Source organism: Penaeus chinensis, chromosome 12, assembly GCF_019202785.1.
Source record: "Penaeus chinensis breed Huanghai No. 1 chromosome 12, ASM1920278v2, whole genome shotgun sequence".
Lineage (NCBI taxonomy): Eukaryota > Metazoa > Arthropoda > Malacostraca > Decapoda > Penaeidae > Penaeus > Penaeus chinensis.
Window position 1 is genome coordinate 8,993,237 of NC_061830.1, and position 10,000 is coordinate 9,003,236.

At 36.4% G+C, this 10,000-nt stretch overlaps 1 protein-coding gene across 1 annotated transcript in view; it reads left to right on the top strand.

Moving 5' to 3' along the window:
• The window catches only part of LOC125031118 (dnaJ homolog subfamily C member 27-like), a 12,540-nt gene extending 10,704 nt beyond the window's left edge, over positions 1-1,836 (top strand). Inside the window, exon 7 of the mRNA XM_047621628.1 lies at positions 1-1,836. This exon is cut by the window's left edge and continues 215 nt beyond it. The gene's annotated coding sequence lies outside the window, so the exon portion shown is untranslated.
• Positions 1,837-10,000: the final 8,164 nt, after the last annotated feature.

The window sequence follows — 10,000 nt, forward strand, 5'->3', positions numbered from 1 at the left end:
GCTTCGTGTTTTTATTTTTATTTATTTACAGATTTATTTAAGATTTGAATTATTCAGTTTTTCCGCCTTTCCTTCTTTTTTATTTTTTATTTATTTATTTTTTTTCTCCCTTTTTATTATTTTATTTTTGTTTTCGGGATTAACTGAATCATTATTTCTTTCTTTCTTTTCATACTTTTCTTTCCTTTTTTATTTTGGTTATCTGATTTTTCTTTTTTTTTCTCTCTTTTTTTTCTGTGTCTTCAGTTGTACTTGATTGAAATTAGTGTAGTTATGCTGTGGAGTAATGTTTGAAATATATAAAGCAGCTGATTTGATGATGGTGATGATGATGATGATGTGTATATATTTGGGCTTAAGGCAGGAGAAATCAAAATGCAAAAGTTGTCAAAAGGAATAGAGTTTCTTCAACAGAATTGGAAAGAAAAAAAATGAGACAACGAGAAAAGTTTGCACTTTGGTTTTATTGAAAGTGTAGAATATGCATTTAGCAAAAGCTGATTTTTTTAAATGTTTGTTACAGTTTTTAATTCTGTGTAGGCTTTTAATGTTTATGATATTAGAGGAAATAAAGTATATTTGTACAATTTTGTTACCATAGATATGGATATTGTGATGGATATATACCAGGTATTCAATGTTTTGTTTGTTTTTCAGGAAATCCTGTATTATTGTTGTTTATAGAAAGTGATTTTAAAAAGGGTGAAATATGAACATAGGATGTAAATACAAACTTACAGTTAAGGTCATGTAATACCTGGAAATTATTTGATATATGATAAAACATTAAGGATGAAACTTGAAAAGCTGAACCTCTTGAAAAATATCTTTATAGTTTTTTTTTTTTTTTTTTTTTTTGTTGTTTTTTTTTTTTACTTTCTTTCATTCTTTCCTCTCTTTCTTTCTATCTATTTTTTTCTCATTTTTCTTTTTTTTTACTTTTACTTTTACTTTGGCTTAAGGGGGAAAGGGTTTGGGTGAAAGATCTTGGATTTATATGATATGCTTTGCTTATTCTTATTAAATTATACTTTTTTATGACCATTTTATAAACAACAGGTGATTGAAAGTTGTATCAGCAGACAAGATTAGAGTGGAATGTACTGATTTATGTAATGCAAATTTCAATTTGTGCCATATGCAATCGTGGTTTAGTATTTCGTATCTTTAAAAGGTTGTAGATTTTGTGAAACCTCATTTAAGTGTGTATTGTTGTCAAATACAAATGTTAGTAGAAAACCTGTAATACATGAAAAGGATTTATTGAAAGATGAAAAGGTAATAGTCTCATCATTCAGTTAAAACTATCACATGTATAGTGGGTTTTGCTACCATTATATCAATATGGTAGAGTGTTCTGTCATTCAGTTCAGATGTTGTATGTTCCAGAGATAAGAATAAAAAAGAAAAAATAATTTTCATTTTGCTTCTGCTCTCATTGCTTTTGGGAGTTTTCACAATTAGGACTTTTTCACGAGTCATTTTACTGTTTGGAAGATGTATGTGTGTAATGTGATAATTTATTTCTTTATTATTATTATTTTATTATATTTTTCATTTATTATTTTTTTTTTTTATTATTATTATCAGAACTGTATTATGTTTAGGTCATATTTATAGCAACATTTGATTTGGTTAAAGCTTCAACACTCTTCATATTTTGTTTTAAAGGCTTATGAATGAGTCATTAGTTCTCTCTCTTCATATTATGTTACCATTTTCAAGAAACTTTAAATGAGGCCATATTTACAGATAATTATTCATTGATAAATTTATACTTATTGCATGCTGTGACAAGGCGTTATTGATTGATTTGAATAAATTTTTTGTTTCTTTTTAAACTAGTTTTCATAACCTATATAAGTCCTATTTTGGCTCCCTTCACATGTAACAGACTCACAGGAAAAGGTAAAAGACAAAAAATTTAAATATGAAATAAAGATAACTTCTGTACTATCAATAGGATATAAATCTATCTTTTCTTTAACTTGTACAATCCAGGTGCCTCACATTCCACACGCGGATCAAAATCCAGCCAATGGACTTACTTGAATAGTGACTCTCCCTGGTGTGTGGCTTGTGGTCCGAGCCAACACAAACACTCGTGTGCAGAATAACAATTCCTTGCATCTTCTTAGTAAAGTCATTATGTCTTATTCAGCCAAATATTTTTTTTACTGTTTTGCCTATTTCTTTAATTGCCATTTGTTATCTTGTATCAAGATGACAATAGAATGTTTTCCTTGAACAGACTCCATATAATCTCTGTTGGTATTCTACAACTCTTTGCAATGACAAAAGCAATAAATAACACAAGGCTATCTGGTCATCTGTTTATACTTTTTTTATTATTCAATTTTCTGCAACACACACCTTGTACCATTGATCATGGTGGGCATAGGATAGGATCCTGCACATGGAAATAATATCCTCCCTGAAGCCATGGATGGTACATTCCACCTACATTTACTGGAAATCATGCAAGAGCCTCTTCCTAAATACCCTCTATCAGATTTTTTTCATGACATGATAGTCATGTCACCTGGATCCAGTGGATTAAAAGTAATCATTGAGCATTCATGATAAGTCAATCTCTTTACTAAACTTTTTCATGATGGCATGTTCCTGTCACTTGGCCCTCTACCCCTCTACCAGATTTTTTCATGACATGACAGTCATGTCACCTGGATCCAGTGGGTTAAAAGTGATTGAAAGCATTGTGATTATGGGATGTAATCCTTAAACATCACAAGTCAAAAATACAAACAGTAATGTGTGCTACAAATTCCCACTATACTCAAAATTGGTTAAAAGATGAAATAATTGTTGCAAAACTCTCCTGGATTTCATTTTTAGGCCTAGTGAGGTAGAGGGAGAACAACACAGTACAGGAAGGGCAGCTGAAGACTCACAAACTGAAAAAAAAGCAGGTCAGATAGTCTATGAAAAAAGTAGCCTGCATAATAGGGGAGCAGTCTGAGAATGTGTGAAGCAAAGAAACTTACAGTTGAAATTGGTAAGCTTGTTTATCAGGGTGTATTCCACCAGTCAATGACTGAAAATTAGTGGAAAGAAAGGCAATACGATTTGCTAGCCATTCAATCTAATGGCGAAAAAAGGATATTGGTGTCCCCTGGATAGGCATGAGTCATGAGAAACATGTTTGATGAGACTGGCCCTGGTCTCAACAAAGTACTGCTTATTACAGTATAGGTGCCCATCTTATAAGAGGGAGGACTGATGTGGACCAGGTTGTGATGGAGAAGAAATGTATGTACATCGCACTATACATCAGTTTCCTATACAACATAACCCCCCCAGTCCCTTGTTCATTGTTCTCATGGGGGGGGGGGGGGTTAGGAGACAGGGACTAAGGCCCAAGGTAGGGGATCATCCCTACCTTGGTCCTCAGCCTCCCTTCAACTAATTTTGCATGGTCTTTTCTTCCCCTACTTTCCTTTCCTCTCTCTTCTTCATCCCCTTGTTCTGTCCACTTTTCTTAACATTTAACTCATTTTTTACCCTTTTTGCCACAATACTTTATCAGAATGCTTCCTACTCCTTTAACTACTCTTCTAAAAAATTTTACCCAATATTATACCCCATCAGCTCCCCCTCTCTACCCATTTCAATACCATACTTCCCTCTAGTACTGTTCAACCTGTAACTTTACCCTAACCATTGACTCATTCCTAAACGTTACTATACTTTACAAAGTGCTATGTGACCTTTGATGTCACATAGCACTTTGGAGATTTGCCTCCAAGCTTTACGTTATTGCTGTATTCAGAATACGCCGCTAATGACCTTAGGTGTTGACGCAGCAGGAAACGTTCAATAAATAATTAAATATACAGTTAAAAAAAATGGTCAGCAGAATGGATGATTTATGATGACCAAGAAGGGGAGCTTGTGGTATTTACAGTAGAGTAACAATAATAGTAATTGTAAAAGTAATGATAATGATGATAATAATAATAATAATAGTAACCATAATGACAATAAGATAATGATGCTAAAGATAATAGTAATAAAGATAATAATAATAAAGATAATAATAATAATAATAATAATAATAATAATAATAATAATAATAATAATAATGATAATGATAATAACTGTGATAATAATAATGATAATCATTATGACAGTAATATCAACTATAATAATAACAATGATAGAAATAATAATAAATACTATCCAAGTACATAAAATGTAGCATTATCATCATCACCTTCACAAAGGCCGTTTCTTTCATTACCTTCATCCTCATTCCAGTTATTATCATAATCATATGTTTCATCACATCTTCATTCATAGGGCTCATTTGCCAAAATAGTAGCTCCTAATCATTATGCAGTTATTTTTTTCAAAGTTAATTTATGATATATAAGTAAAATTGTTAATAAAACTATAATGTGAAGATGGTAATTGTGTATATAAGTTTGTATGTATGTATGACACACCATACATGCATGCACATGCACACGCACGCACATGCACACGCACGCACACACGCACGCACGCACGCACGCACGCACACACACACACACACACACACACACACACACACACACACACACACACACACACACACACACACACACACACACACACACACACACACACACACACACACACACACACACACACACACACACACACACACACACACACACACACACACACACACACACACACACACACACACACACACACACACACACACACACACACACACACACACACACACACACACACACACACACACACACACACTATCTCTCTCTCTTAGACTACATGCCGACTGAGACAAATCCTCTCGTAACAGCCTACACACAGCATCGCTACGGCCATGCAAAAGTCTCGGTCAAACACAGATAGCACAAACAAACCGCATTTTCCTCCACAGCCTATGAAAGCTAGTAAACAAAGAACAGTATGGCCAAAACACTCCGAGGTGTAGGATCTTCGTGACGTCTGCACCAACAGAGACGAGTTATGCACCAGAGAACTCGCAAAATGTAGGTATTGAAACTCTGTGAATTGTTCCTTAGTGTAAAGTGAAATAATCTGGATGCATAATATCTGGATGTATGACACTTAGGTTCATATATGTTCATATATATATATATATATCTTTTTTTTTATTAAAATTTTTCTCGTCTTTTAGGGAGCTGGTTTTCAGCTAATTTAGCGCATCAGTATAAAATGTGTTATTTGATACAATTGTGATACGCACCACTCTTTTCTGAAAGCTTTAATTGTTTTCTAACTTAGTTATGGACAAATACCAGAATGGCGTTGCATTTTCACAAATCGTCCATATGCGGAGTAGGTACCCCTGTATGATTGCGAGGTTTAGTATATCGTTTTTTAACCATGTTCCTATGATAACTGCAGTCTCGACAGTATTTTATTTAAATATGACATCGAGATCGTCTACTTTTTGCCTTGAGTTATCAAGTATCTGCAAGGTAAATGCTAGTGTTCTACAGGGTCTTGACATTATCTGGTGCTTTTGTTGACGAGACATTTTGGTCAAACACCCTGTTCGGGTTGCGAAGTTCTGTACTTGTTTAAAATGGCTCTCAAGGGGCTAGCGAAGAAAGCTAACTTTAAAATGCGTCAGCTTCAAGTGCCTTGCCTGTAAGTGAAGCAGTGAAACTGGAATAATGCAATTTTTACTCTGAATGCTTTTACATTGTCCAACTCAGGGGAATTAAATAGCAGATGGTTCTCGATATCTGCTTCCTCTGTGCTAGTGTGGCAATTTGTTATATAAAGATACAACACCTCTGGTTTAGGTGCCCCTGTAGGCGTTAGAGCTTTGTTCTTTGTTAGATCTTTGTCCTTTGTTAGATCTTTTCTTTTTTTCTTTTCTGCGAGAGTAAGCCCGTTCTCTTCACACATTATTTAGGTTAGACGTTTGCTTTCTAAGTAAGATTTAACTGTAACTACTATTTATCACAACTGGCGCCAGATTACCACCGTCAGGCTGGGGTACCCCGGGCTCCTGGGATTCACGTAAGGTTCAGTTGGGGGTTTGGTAGGGGCTGTGGGAGTTGGAAGGGGGGTTTAAGGAGGGGAATGGGAGCGCAGAAGGGAAAATGTAGGTAACATGATGTGTCTGGGGAGGTTACATTATGGGGAGGAATCTGGTGGAGTGGGGAGGGGGTGGAGACAAGATCTGTCGGACACAGAACTGAGGCTGTCAGATCCAAGGTCTATATAAGTAAACTTATATAGACCTTGGTCAGACCTACCGGACTTCCGTGCTGGTGAACGCCACGGCATACCGTCCTCATTCGCGATGAGGTTGTTGGGGGTCACCGGTTGTTTTTATATTTCAATTAACACGTCTACTTTGTTATGAAGCACGTTAAATAAGTGTCCGGACGTTGGATCGGCTGCAGCTGTGTGTTTGAGTTACCTCAATTTTCGTTTTGGTGAAGAAAAAAATTGTGAAAGGCATTGAGATTACTTGTCTTTTGGCGGATGGGTTTTTGTCATTTGGGGTATGCACTCTTACATTAACCACATTTTCGTGTCACGAATTGTGAGTCTGGGTCATCTTGCAACAGACAGTTAAATTACAACAGTATTTTTTTTTTTTTTTTTTTTTTTTTTTTTTTAGTAACATCCCAGCCCACAACGTTTTAGTCGCAATGAAGCACAATGTCAATATAGTAAATTTGTTCGTTTCACTGTCTGCATTGTCTACACTGCTTTCGCTGCTTAAACTTTTTGCTTGTCATGATTGTTCAGTGCTCATATTGCAAACCTTACTCTTGCCCAGCAGACTTGCGGGGTACAGGGGCGGCCAACTAGGGAGCCCAACTCCCAGGGCAGTCGTGACCCGGACTACATCAGGGCCGCTTCCTTAACCCCATCACCCTAATCACCCTGGCCAGGAGGCTCGTTACCCTGCTTCTCTGAGATCGGGAAAAAATAACCGAGAGAGCACCAGGGTAGCCCCCTGGCTGACCCCTTGTTGCCTTGGGGAGGCAGTCATGATTCCCTCTGACCTTGCGGGCCCATTGGTAGCCATGGGTATTGGTGTTTTGACTGCTACGGAGGAAACACAAAATAGGTCTGGATATATATATATATATATATATATATATATATATGTGTGTGTGTGTGTGTGTGTGTGTGTGTGTGTAGATATGTATATATATTATAAGTATAAATATGTGTATACATACATACATATATGTATATATATTCATACGTACATACATACATCTATATATATATACATATATGTGTGTGTGTGTGTGTGTGTGTGTGTGTGTGTGTGTGCGTGCGTGCGTGCATATGTTTATATGTGCATAAATACATATATATGAATAAGTGTGTTTGTGTGTGAGTGTGCACGAGCGCGCGTGCGTGCATGTGCCTATGTATCCGTCTACATCTGTATATTATCAATAGTCAGTACACAGAAATGTTTCAAATAATATAACAATTCAGACTCTCAGTTTCTACCAGCGAACAGAGCCTAAACATGGCGGCTCCCATATCTGAGATAACGTGATAAGAGATAAGATCCCTACGGAAACTGATAAGAAAGATCTTCGTTCAGAGCGGCATGGAGGAGAAAGCGAAGACATACGGGTCTTCAAGGCTCTCAAGAATTTAAATAATTTTCGTTCCTAATTCGTGTGTTATATCGATTGAACTTTTCGCTTAACCTTTAATTTATATTGATTAGTGCTTGTTAGTGGAAGGTAAGTTTTCTGAAGTGATATTTGGTGATTTTACGTTAGTTTTAGGCCCAATGCCTATATTCTCAACGTGCGTTTCATTTATGTTTATTTCTGTATTGTGTGTCTTCACTTTCTCACACACAGAGAGATAGAGTGAGTGAATGAGTGAGTGAGTGAGTGGGTGAGTGAGTGAGTGAGTGAGTGAGTGAGTGAGTGAGTGAGTGAGTGAGTGAGTGAGTGAGTGAGTGAGTGAGTTACACCCAAACGTTTCCCGACCAATAGTTTCGCTGTACTGTACCCTGCATGGCGATATTCCTGCCTCTTTCATGGTGGCCGTTTGTATCGGCCGTCAGTAATTCATAGATGTTTACTGATAATAATAACAGTGGTAATAATGATAATGATAATGGTAATGATAATAATGATAAATGGCATATTAATAATAATATTAAATGTCATTAATTATGAATAGCAAATACTCAAATGATAATAACAATAAATGTCATAATAATTATACTAGTAATAATGATAATTATAATAACAAATGTAATTGATTGATGTGAGAGATAATTATATGCAGATACTGTAAATGACATAATTTCAGTTTAATTCGACATCATAATTTTCATATTGCTCTGCGGTCCCTCAGAAGGTACTCCATAGCCCCAGACTGGGAACCCCAGCTTTAGACCTATTACGTTTCCCATGATGTATGCAAACATATTTTATTTGCTCATTCTAATATCAAATATCTTTAACTGTAACATGCGGTGAATATGCCGTAGATGAGAAGTTGCGAACCCGTCGGCTCTTACTGAAAAAAGGAGCAGCAGACGTTTTCCGAAAAAAAATAGCAAAACTGAGGGGCGGGTCTCGGTACTGGCATATTCCGTAATAAAGATAAACAACTGTATCGAGGGCGTTTCTGCATCCTTTTTGTGGTCGATTCGCACTGCTCAAAGCTTGCTGTGTTGCCATCTTCACGTGATATTAACAACTTCTTAAAATATGAAAGAAGGAAACCGAGGAACCCCCAATTTGTCGGCCGTTGGAACCAATCCGTGTACTTGGATGAAATTTCCCTTGGGTTGAAAGCGCTTTTACATGCATGGAAATGGTGGGCCTGCAAATGTAGGTTTTCGTGCGTAAGTGCGACAGTCTTCCTGTCTGTCTTTATTTTATTGTCAGAAATATTTTACAAAGGGTCGGCTGTTAGTAGAAATTAATGTCTGTGATACACTCGATCGATATGGCAATATGTTTATTATCTTTTACTCTTATCTTTATATTAACTTTTAGTTATTTATTTTCTTTTCTATTTATTTCTATTTTTTTCAAGTATAATGGTTGTAGTATTTTAAAGGTACTTTGGAGGTAACCCAGACCCAAAGCGACCATTATAAACCATAGAAATGCTTTTGTAATGGTTGTATGGTAATTGACATGGTTCAGGGTAACTCCACATTCCATTTACGCTACAGAGTGTGATGGTGAATCTATCGTGGGGAAAAGCCTTTAGTGGTTTACAAGGCACTAGGGACACTTTGTCTCGGGGACGTAAGGGTGATAATCTACAGGTCTTTTGAACAGATACCACTGTGGTGTATGCTGGGTCAGAAGGGTCAGGAGAGGCCAGGGCGCTTGTGTGGCACTTGCGCCGCAGTTCAGTGCCAACCGTGAAACTGCGTGGATGATCATACTATTCTGGTTGATTTATTAATCCTTATAAAAATAGTTCTGAATCCCGTGTGACGCGAACGAAGTGGCATTTACAAAAACCTACATCTTTGGAATGTATAAAGTTATTTCTTGTGTTTATAATAACTATTTGAAATAGTACTGACATAAAGTGAAGCTTACAAGAAATAAGTCATATGTAGCCCTGGAAGTTTTATTCTTATTCAAACACCGAGTCCGCTCAGAAAGAGTGGAATTACAAATGTTATCCAGTCCCCATACGCGAACACATGTGGTATATGCTGATCTTGTCTATAATCTCTACTCAAGGGAGTATTAAGAGGGATAATAAGTAGTAAAACAACACTCGTCAGGGTGCCAGGTAACACGAAACGCCCTTAACCGGTTGTGCGTAGATTCCTATGGCGTATAAGAAAGATTAATTGTTTCGTACAGTTAATTCCAAAGTAAATTCCAAACTTAAAAAAACAAAAAGTTTTTAAGTCACATAAGCGGTTTATGTTTTTATCAGATGATCTAGAAAAACAACCCTGTGATAAAAACTCCCTTGCTTGTGCGAAAATGTTACCACCGGGTTTTGTTTATTATCT